The sequence below is a fragment of the Mustela nigripes genome, chromosome 7 (genome assembly GCF_022355385.1).
Source record: "Mustela nigripes isolate SB6536 chromosome 7, MUSNIG.SB6536, whole genome shotgun sequence".
NCBI classification, from domain to species: domain Eukaryota; kingdom Metazoa; phylum Chordata; class Mammalia; order Carnivora; family Mustelidae; genus Mustela; species Mustela nigripes.
Window position 1 is genome coordinate 87,297,725 of NC_081563.1, and position 11,334 is coordinate 87,309,058.

The window sequence follows — 11,334 nt, forward strand, 5'->3', positions numbered from 1 at the left end:
TTTTTATTAATTTTTTATTTTTTATAAACATATATTTTTATCCCCAGGGGTACAGGTCTGTGAATCACCAGGTTTACACACTTCACAGCACTCACCAAATCACATACCCTCCCCAATGTCCATAATCCCACCCCCTTCTCCCAAACCCCCTCCCCCCGGCAACCCTCAGTTTGTTTTGTGAGATTAAGAGTCACTTATGGTTTGTCTCCCTCCCAATCCCATCTTGTTTCATTTATTCTTCTTCTACCCACTTAAGCCTCCATGTTGCATCACCACTTCCTCATATCAGGGAGATCATATGATAGTTGTCTTTCTCTGCTTGACTTATTTCGCTAAGCATGATACGCTCTAGTTCCATCCATGTTGTTGCAAATGGCAAGATTTCATTTCTTTTGATGGCTGCATAGTATTCCATTGTGTATATATACCACATCTTCTTGATCCATTCATCTGTTGATGGACATCTAGGTTCTTTCCATAGTTTGGCTATTGTGGACATTGCTGCTATAAACATTCGGGTGCATGTGTCCCTTTGGATCACTACATTTGTATCTTTAGGGTAAATACCCAATAGTGCAATTGCTGGGTCATAGGGCAGTTCTATTTTCAACATTTTGAGGAACCTCCATGCTGTTTTCCAGAGTGGCTGCACCAGCTTGCATTCCCACCAACAGTGTAGGAGGGTTCCCCTTTCTCCGCATCCTCCCCAGCATCTGTCATTTCCTGACTTGTTGATTTTAGCCATTCTGACTGGTGTGAGGTGATATCTCATTGTGGTTTTGATTTGTATTTCCCTGATACCGAGTGATATGGAGCACTTTTTCATGTGTCTGTTCGCCATCTGGATGTCTTCTTTGCAGAAATGTCTGTTCATGTCTTCTGCCCATTTCTTGATTGGATTATTTGTTCTTTGGGTGTTGAGTTTGCTAAGTTCTTTATAGATTCTGGACACTAGTCCTTTATCTGATATGTCGTTTGCAAATATCTTCTCCCATTCTGTCAGTTGTCTTTTGATTTTGTTAACTGTTTCCTTTGCTGTGCAAAAGCTTTTGATCTTGATGAAATCCCAGTAGTTCATTTTTTCCCTTGCTTCCCTTGCCTTTTGCGTTGTTCCTAGGAAGATATTGCTGCGGCAGAGGTCGAAGAGGTTGCTGCCCGTGTTCTCCTCAAGGATTTTGATGGATTCCTTTCGTACATTGAGGTCCTTCATCCATTTTGAGTCTATTTTTGTGTGTGGTGTAAGGAAATGGTCCAATTTCATTTTTCTGCATGTGGCTGTCCAATTTTCCCAGCACCATTTATTGAAAAGGCTGTCTTTTTTCCATTGGACATTCTTTCCTGCTTTGTCGAAGATTAGTTGACCATAGATTTGAGGGTCTATTTCTGGGCTCTCTATTCTGTTCCATTGATCTATGTGTCTGTTTTTGTGCCAGTACCATGCTGTCTTGATGATGACAGCTTTGTAATAGAGCCTGAAGTCCGGAATTGTGATGCCACCAACGTTGGCTTTCTTTTTCAATATCCCTTTGGCTATTCGAGGTCTTTTCTGGTTCCATATAAATTTTAGCATTATTTGTTCCATTTCTTTGAAAAAGATGGATGGTACTTTGATAGGAATTGCATTAAATGTGTAGATTGCTTTAGGTAGCATAGACATTTTCACAATATTTATTCTTCCAATCCAGGAGCATGGAACATTTTTCCATTTCTTTGTGTCTTCCTCAATTTCTTTCATGAGTACTTTATAGTTTTCTGAGTATAGATTCTGTGTCTCTTTGGTTAGGTTTATTCCTAGGTATCTTATGGTTTTGGATGCAATTGTAAATGGGATTGACTCCTTAATATCTCTTTCTTCTGTCTTGCTGTTGGTGTAGAGAAATGCAACTGATTTCTGTGCATTGATTTTATATCCTGACACTTTACTGAATTCCTGTATAAGTTCTAGCAGTTTTGGAGTGGAGTCTTTTGGGTTTTCCACATATAGTATCATATCATCTGCGAAGAGTGATAATTTGACTTCTTCTTTGCCGATTTGGATGCCTTTAATTTCCTTTTGTTTTCTGATTGCTGACGCTAGGACCTCTAGTACGATGTTGAATAGCAGTGGTGATAATGGACATCCCTGCCGTGTTCCTGACCTTAGCGGAAAAGCTTTCAGTTTTTCTCCATTGAGAATGATATTTGCGGTGGGTTTTTCATAGATGGCTTTGATGATATTGAGGTATGTGCCCTCTATCCCTACACTTTGAAGAGTTTTGATCAGGAAGGGATGTTGTACTTTGTCAAATGCTTTTTCAGCATCTATTGAGAGTATCATATGGTTCTTGTTCTTTCTTTTATTGATGTGTTGTATCACATTGACTGATTTGCGGATGTTGAACCAACCTTGCAGCCCTGGAATAAATCCCACTTGGTCGTGGTGAATAATCTTTTTAATGTACTGTTGAATCCTATTGGCTAGTATTTTGTTGAGTATTTTCGCATCTGTGTTCATCAAGGATATCGGTCTATAGCTCTCTTTTTTGGTGGGATCCTTGTCTGGTTTTGGGATCAAGGTGATGCTGGCCTCATAAAATGAGTTGGGAAGTTTTCCTTCCATTTCTATTTTTTGGAACAGTTTCAGGAGAATAGGAATTAGTTCTTCTTTAAATGTTTGGTAGAATTCCCCCGGGAAGCCGTCTGGCCCTGGGCTTTTGTTTGTTTGGAGATTTTTAATGACTGTTTCAATCTCCTTACTGGTTATGGGTCTGTTCAGGCTTTCTATTTCTTCCTGGTTCAGTTGTGGTAGTTTATATGTTTCTAGGAATGCATCCATTTCTTCCAGATTGTCAAATTTATTGCTGTAGAGTTGCTCATAGTATGTTCTTATAATAGTTTGTATTTCTTTGGTGTTAGTTGTGATCTCTCCTCTTTCATTCATGATTTTATTTAAGAAAATAGGTGAATTTTAAGATGTGAGAAAAATCAAGTGTCATTTCATAATCTTCTCTGCATATTTATCAAGAGAGAAATGGATTAATTCTTAATTTAAGCCATAAAATGAAATTAATCAATTCCCAAGCCTGCTGTCATTTTTACCCTTTTACTCCTGGTGATGGTTCCAACGGAACATGAACTCTGTTAAATAAATTGAACAAGATTTAAACATTGCAGCTTTCCTATTATACTTATTTTGACTACTTGAATAAACAAACAGCATGGGTTGAAATTTGCATATCTGCATAACATTAATAATTATGAAGATGGAATAGATCAGCAAATCTTTATAAGCAGATAAATCCCGAGTCGATGGATGCTAAGGCAGATTTTGTGCTGAGTTCTTCGCATTTTCATGACCTGAGGAAGGCACTTCTCTTTGAAGAAAAGCTACTTCCAGTTCTTACATAAAGAACATTTTACATCAAACACCAATATAATAATGTTCAATACAGCAAACCTCACTTTAAAGAAAACTAGAATGTAAAGCCCAGGATTAGAGGAAACAGAACTTAATGGATGATTTCTTGCATTCTAAAATAATTTGATAGTATTTGTTACTGAAGTCCATTTAAAACACGGCTTGATTTGACATCAAAAATAACATACAGTTTCCCAGAAACACACTTATTATGGCATAAAAGCTAAACATCCGCATTTAGGATTTGATTCATGAAGATATGATTCATTATTAAAAACCCACAAACTTCTAGTGTTGTGAATCATGATGTGAAAACAAAATAATTGCATTGGTTCTTTATGGAGGACTTTAAAATTGCGGAGCAGTAGACGTGGTTACAGAACAATTAGAGAAACATAATGAACATAATAAACAGCAGCCATGCTTTTCAGGGAGTGCTCTTGCCCCCGCACCTAGAGAAGGCATGTGCTATTTATTTTTGCCTCGATATCAGTGACTCCAATTCAACCACCAGCCTGAAATACCAGCTCTGTGTATGTTTTGGTGTTGGTGGAGAGCTCGAGATGGAAGGGAGAGATACCTACTGAACTCTATAGAGCCATGCCCTGTCTGTCTGCTGCACTGTCTATTTGTTTATGTATTTATGTATGTATGTATTTATTTATTTTAAAGATTTTATTTATTTATTTATTTGACAGACAGAGAGAAGTCACAAGCTGCCGGGCAAAGAGAGAGGGGGAAGCAGGCTCCCCGCTGAGCAGAGAGCCCGATGTGAAGCTCCATCCTAGGACCCTGAGATCATGACCTAAGCCAAAGGCAGAAGCTTAACCCAGTGAGCCACCCAGGCACCCTTGTACTGTTTATTTAATCCACACAGATCTCTGTGCAGAGGCATCATTATCTCCATTTTTAAACAGGGTGCATATGAAACTCTGAGAAGGTAACTAAATCGAGTAACTAGCAGCAAAGACAAGGTTGGAATCCCAGTCAGTTACAGAACTCATAAAACCACAGACTTTTCCAAGGTCTGGAAACCATGATCATCTTCACCCTCACCATCAAACCTCCCTTTCTGCAGGGCATTGTGTGTTCCAGACACTATGCTGTATGTTTACATACCACGTCTCATTCATGCATGACTCTCTGAGGCAGGTCCCATTATCTCTATATTAGAGAAGGGGGCTGAAGCTTATGTAACTTTTAAAAAATGTAGATTGTGGGGCGCCTGGGTGGCTCAGTGGGTTAAGCCTCTGCCTTCAGCTCAGGTCATGATCTCAGGGTCCTGAGATGGAGCCCTGCATCAGGCTCTCTGCTCAGCGGAGACCCTGCTTCCTCTTCTCTCTCTGCCTGCCTCTCTGCCTACTTGTGATCTCTGTCTGTCAAATAAACAAATAAAATCTTAAAAAAACATGTAGATTGCATGTGGATAGGATTTTACCACTAGGATTTACCACCCCCCCCCAACATCTGTTAGCCCTGAACCCTATGTGCTCAGCAGTGAATGAGACTGCTGAGTGAATGATACTGTCTTACATCAAGTTGCTCCACCCCTCCTCTCTGCTCCTCACCATTTCCTTTTGTTCCATCTCTTCTAACAAATCTGGAATAAAAGAAATACATAGTTATTGCTCAGTTGCAGACTAGAGCCTATTTTGCATGGTTCCCTGGAATTCTAGAATCTCACAGATGATCACTGGAGGTTAATTTGCCCAAGGGGACATGATTTATGACAAATACAGAGAGATCCTGGTCATGGTCATGCTCCCCTTCTGAGTCCCAAGAGAAGGAGACTTTCAGCCCTTTCCACTTTTCCATCTGCACTGTGTCTTCTCAACCCGGTTGTTGAGGGGCAGAAGGGAGGAGTAATGTGTGGTGAAACTTGAGTTGACAGGACCTGGGAGATGAAGAATCAAGGGCCCAGCAGTTCATTGTGTTGTGTGAAGTTTCCTTGTCGGCACAGACATCACTCTGTTAATAGCAGTACATGGGGTATCAAGAAAGATTGTAGACCTTGAGCCCCAGTCTTCACTGAATGGGAAATCATAAGAGGTTCAAAATGAAAATGGACGAAGAGTGACATAAATTGTATAGGTATCGAAGGAGTGCCTTTGCTGCCACCCCTCCCCAGGATGGTGGTGTCAAATATTTCTTCCTGTACCCAGTCTTTTTTATGCAATGAAGACTTGATCTATGAAGAACCCACAGGAAAGCCCTGTTTTAGAAAATACCATAGGAAGGAGAGAACCGTTTATACTTGGGAGGCTGGAATGAATGTGGTGTCTTCTAGGGAGAGGCAGGTTTCCTGCTGAGATCAGAAATTAAAAGGAACGTTTGATGAGAAATTTAAGGTGGTAAGGGAATGTGTACACCATTCAATGGGTATTCTGTAGGACCTTGTGGAATGTTTTGAAGGGAAAAGAGCATGGGAGATAAGTGGGGAGATAATGTTTTAAAGGGAGAAAAGCATGGGGGAAAACATGGCAATAGGGGCTTGCACAGCAGAGCAAAGAGCAAGGAAAACAGGCGTGTGTGTGAGAGAGAGACAGGGAGAGAGAGAGTATTTAGCTGCACACAAGTTTACAAAGACATTAATCATTAGTCCCTAACTGGGAGGGAGGGTCTCAGCTTCTCTGGAGTTAGTTGCAGCCAAAGAATATTAACCTTGGAGAGTGTTCAAGTTCTGTTAATCACAAGTGTCTTGCTTTTTTGGAATGAGTCAGTTGTGGTCTCAATTTAGTAGTCTATTCCCTCTACACTGAGGTAACTCTGAATTACTAAGCTTCAAAATCCAGGGAATCTTCAGATACAGACTAAAGACATTTTGATGACATCCTACCGCCGTGATTCTGCCCTCTACTTGGCGAGGCTGGTCAGCTCCTGTCTGTATAGTCTCACATTTCCATGCAGGGAGGGAGGGGGGATTGAAAAATACTCTGGACAAGACTTCAATTTGCCAAACTTTACATTTTTAACCCAAAGAGCTTAGTTTTAAAATCTTATTTGGTACAAAAAAAAATTGTGTTTTAAAAGGGCTTGGCAAGACTATTTTTCAGAGGTGGGAAGGAATGTTGAAAACATTCTGAAGTTCTTAAAATATTAATACGCTGTCCCTAGGCATGTCTAAAGGTGAACTCTACAAGCAGGAAGACTACTTTTAAGGGATAGAATACTGTTATTCTCAGTGAATGTTCCTTACTTCAGCCAGACAAATAGTTTACAATCTAACAATTCCTCAGCTCTCAAAAGATACTTTTTGTTTTCCTTCTGAGAAGCAAAAGTGACCCCACAGACTCCCAGAGTTTCTGGGGAGCCTGGTAAGCAGTCTAAGTGCCTTACACTATTTCATTTTTAAATTTTTAAAAATTTCTTTTCAGTGTTCCAAAACTCATTGTTTATGGACCACACCCAGTGCTCCATGCAGTACGTGCCCTCCATGATACCCACCACCAAGCTCCCCCAATCCCCCACCTCTCTACCCTCCAAAACCCTCAGTTTGTTTCTCAGAGTCCATAATCTCTCATGGTTTGTCTCCCCCTCTGATTTCCCCCAACTCACTTCTTCTCTTCATCTCCCCACGTCCTCCGTGTTATTCCTTATGCTCCACAAAAAAGTGAAACCATATGATAATTGACTCTATCTGCTTGACTTATTTCACTTATCATAATCTCTTCCAGTCCCGCCATGTTGATACAAAGTTTGGGTATTCATCCTTTCTGATGGAGGCATAATACTCCATTGTGTATATGGACCATATAAATTGGTCCATTGAAAGGCATCTTGGTTCTTTCCACAGTTTGGCAACTGTGGCCATTGCTGCTATGAACACTGGGATACAGGTGGCCCTTCTTTTCACTACATCTGTAACTTTGGGGTAAATACCCAGCAGTGCAATTGCAGGATCATAGGGAAGCTCTATTTTTCATTTCTTAAGGAATCTCCACACTCTTTTCTAAAATGGCTACACCAACTTGCATTCCCACCAACAGTGTAAGAGGGTTCCCCTTTCTCCACATTCTTTCCAACACATGTTGTTTACTGTGTTGCTAATGCTGGCCATTCTCACTGGTGTAAAGTGGTATCTCAATGTGGTTTTAATTTGAATTTCCCTGATGGCTAGTGATGATGAACATTTTTTCATGTGTCTGTTAGCCATTTGTATGTCTTCTTTGAAGAAGTGTCTGTTCATTTCTTCTGTCCATTTTGTTGACGTGATTATCTGTTTTTACATGACTGTATTTTGAACTTGAACAAGGAGAGTGAGGAAAGACACCTCCACTTTTCACTGCCGCAAAGAAAGAAGGGGGAGGGCTTTAACCCCATGAAATCCTTCTTGTTTTGCCAAATGATTGAAGAAAATCTTAAGGAAATGTGCCTCTTTAACTCTCCTGGTTGATAGAGATGAAACTCATTATGCGTTTGGCTTTTTTTTTTTTTTTTTTTAACCAAGGTAAAGCCAGAATTAGTGTGAGAGTGCTGAGATTGTAAGGAAGGGAAAAATTCTTGCTCCACCCTCAAGATCGTCCAGCTGGCCTAAAAACTAAATTGACATGAGACAGGAGCACCTGGGTGGCTCAGTGGGCTGAGCGCCTGACTCTGGGTTTTGGCCCAGGTCATGACCTCAGGGTCATGGGATCGAGCCCCATGCTGGGGTCAAGATTCAGCATGGAGTGGGCTTGAGGATTCTCTCTCTCCCTCCCTTGATGCCCTTCTCCCCTTTCTCTCTCTCATGAATGAATGAATGAATGATAGATAGATAGAAGACAGGAAAAAAAAAAATCCCAGTTTTATTACAGGCACAAGGAGACCCAATAATGAAATTGAGACCTAAAGAAATGACAAAGGCAGGCAGTTTATATACATTCTAGACAAAGAGACAATAGATTTGTGAGAAGTTGACGGGATAAAGAAAAGGGTTATTTGGGAGCCTTAATTAGTAGGAAATTCTAAGCAGAATTTAGGCTGAGGTAGTAAATCAGAAAAAACAAAAACAAAAACAAAGTGTGTTTCCACAGCTTTCTAGGCTTTAAAGTCCCTGTCTCTGGTGGCAAGGATGTCTTTTTAGGGACACCTGGGTGGCTACGTTGATTAAGCAACTGCCTTCTGCTTAGGTCATGATCCCAGAGTCCTGGGATGGGATTTCCTGTAGGGCTTCCTGCTCAGTGCAGAGTTAGCTTCTTCTCCCTGTCTCCTTGCTTATGCTCACTCTCTCTCTCAAAAATAAATAAATATTTTTTTTAAAGTTTTCTTTTTATTTCTTAGCACAGGGAGAGTATTATTTATGTAGATTTGTTCCCTATTTTCAGGGGGACAGAGGAGGGTCTAGGTGTCATTGCATTGGCTGTTTCTCATGTAACTTTTATTTATTTTAAAGATTTTATTTATTTATTTTAGAGAGGGAGACCACAAGTGGAGGAGAGGGGCAGAGAAAGAAACAGACTCCCCACTGAGCAGGCTGCCCAACATGGAGCTCCATCCCAGGACCTTGGGATCACGACCTGAGCTGAAGGCAGATGCTTAATCAACTGAGCCACCCAGGGGACCAGAACTTTGGTTTTAAATAATCGGCATGCTAAAGAAGCATGTTTAGGGGCAGCCTGCCCTTGGCCCCTACAAGACTACATTGTCTCATTGATGTCTCCAGCGGGGCAGGTGAAGATGTTTTCTTTTTCAAGAAAGCAGTTATATAAATATCAAATATTGATGTGCTATTTGGCAACATGGGATCTTTAAGCTCTGTACCCCCCATTTCCCAAATTCCTTTCATCACTGAGGTATCTTAACTGACCCACAGACCTTCCTGTAACTTCCAGAGATTCCAAGGTCACACACTGTGCCTTTGCTTAAAATAAACAGACCCAGTGACACATATTAACACACACAAACCACCCTTCGGTATTTTCAGCATTGAAATCTAAACTAAGTCACTAGTAACAAAGGCAGTATATGCTGTAATTCAAAACTTTGAATTCTGTGCTTCTTGGGTGACTAAGAGATTGGCAATCACCATTCATGATTTACTCAGTGTTTCTTTTACTACAAGAAACAGAGACCAAATTAAGCAGTTTTAAAGCAAAGGGAGAATAGCAACAATGATAGATGCTAACATTTACTGGATATGTTAACCTTAAAAATAAAGCTGCTAGTTATTTTACTAGCAAAACTTGTTTTATGTAGGAAAGCAGAAAATTGCAATCCTGGCCACTCAAGCTATCGCAAAACCATAAGCACGTCCAGCAAACAAAAGAGAAACATTACTTTATGATTAAAAAGGAGGAAGTTAGGGGCAGTTTTTATTTGTTTGTTCACACTTTTTTTTTTTTTTTTTTTTTTAAGTAGGTTCCACACCCAGCGTGGAGCCCAGCACAGGACTTAAACTCACCACCCTAAGATTCAGACCTCAACTGAGATCAAGAGTCCATCACGTAACTGACTGATCCACCCATATATCCCAAGGAGAGGAGGGGACAGGTGTTTTGGACAAACATCTACTGGAGAGAAACGAGGGTTCCAAGTGATGACAGTTTTTCATTGGCAGAATTGTAAGAGTGGTTGATTTCTTGCAGGTTAAGGCAATGTACACCATTCCCTGTTGGGGCTTCTAACTGATGATTCTTTCCTGTTGAGCTTCTTCGGTTAGGGCTCTGTCATTGACAATTATCCCTGTAATTAACAATGAGTGGTCTGGCTCTGTCTTTCCCAACCTCCTTTCTAGCGTTCTCAGTCCGCATGAGTGAGGTTTTCCTTTAATCATTTTCAGATACCGGGGCGCCTGGGTGGCTCAGTGGGTTGAGTCGCTGCCTTCGGCTCGGGTCATGATCTCAGGGTCCTGGGATCGAGTCCCGCATCGGGCTCTCTGCTCAGCAGGGGGCCTGCTTCCCTTCCTCTCTATCTGCCTGCCTCTGTCTACTTGAGTTCTCTGTCTGTCAAATAAATAGATAAAATCTTAAAAAAAAAATAATTTTCAGATACCTACTCTCTGATAGCAGTGCTTAAAACATTCATTCGCTTACTCCTCACACCTCCCTGAAGCAGGTAAGAGTGATTATACCCATTTTAGAGATGAAGTAGCAGAGACATGACTAGATTAATTAATAACTTGATATTACACAGGCAGTAAGAGGCAGAACCAGCATGTGAACTGCTTGTCTGAGAGTCCCAGAATCTCAGAGGAATTTAAAGATGTGAAATAGCATGTGACCATGCTTCATGAAAATTGAAAGGGATCAAGGCCATTCTTTTCTTATTTGGCACATATTTTACACATTTACCATGGCATATAATGTTTGCCCCAATGCCACATGCATTTGTGACTCTACTGGGTTGAATAGTGTCTTTCCAAAATTCATGTCCACCCAGACGTGTGAACGTGACTTTCTTTGGACATAGGGTATTTGTCGATGTAATCAAATTAAAATGAGATCAGACTGGAGTAAGGTGGGCCCTAATCCAATGAATAGTGTCCATTTAAGAAGAGGGAAATTTATACATAAGCATTGAGAGAGGGAAGATAGCCGTGCAGGACAGAGAGGTAGATTTGCTCCCCGGCCTTGAGCTACAAGCCAAGGAGCACCAAAGATTGCCGGCAACCAGGAGAAGCTGCAAGAATCAAGGAAATATTTGGAGGAAGTATGGCCCTGCTGAAGTTTTTGGACTTCCAGCTCTCAAAACTGTGAGAGAATAAGCTTCTGTGTTTGTCAGGCGCCCAGTTTGTAGGACTTTGCTACGGCAGCCCTAGGAAACTAATACATGAATACAGATACAGTAATACAAATGCTAGCAATCAGGATTTAATTTAGGAAGCAGAGAGGGATATGGTAGGCTAAGCAGGTTCCTCAAAATGTGTCCACATCCCAATCCCTGGAGGCTGTGAAAATTACCTTATTTGAAAAAGAGATGTGAAATTAAAAATCTTTACCTGAGTAGATCATCCTGGATTG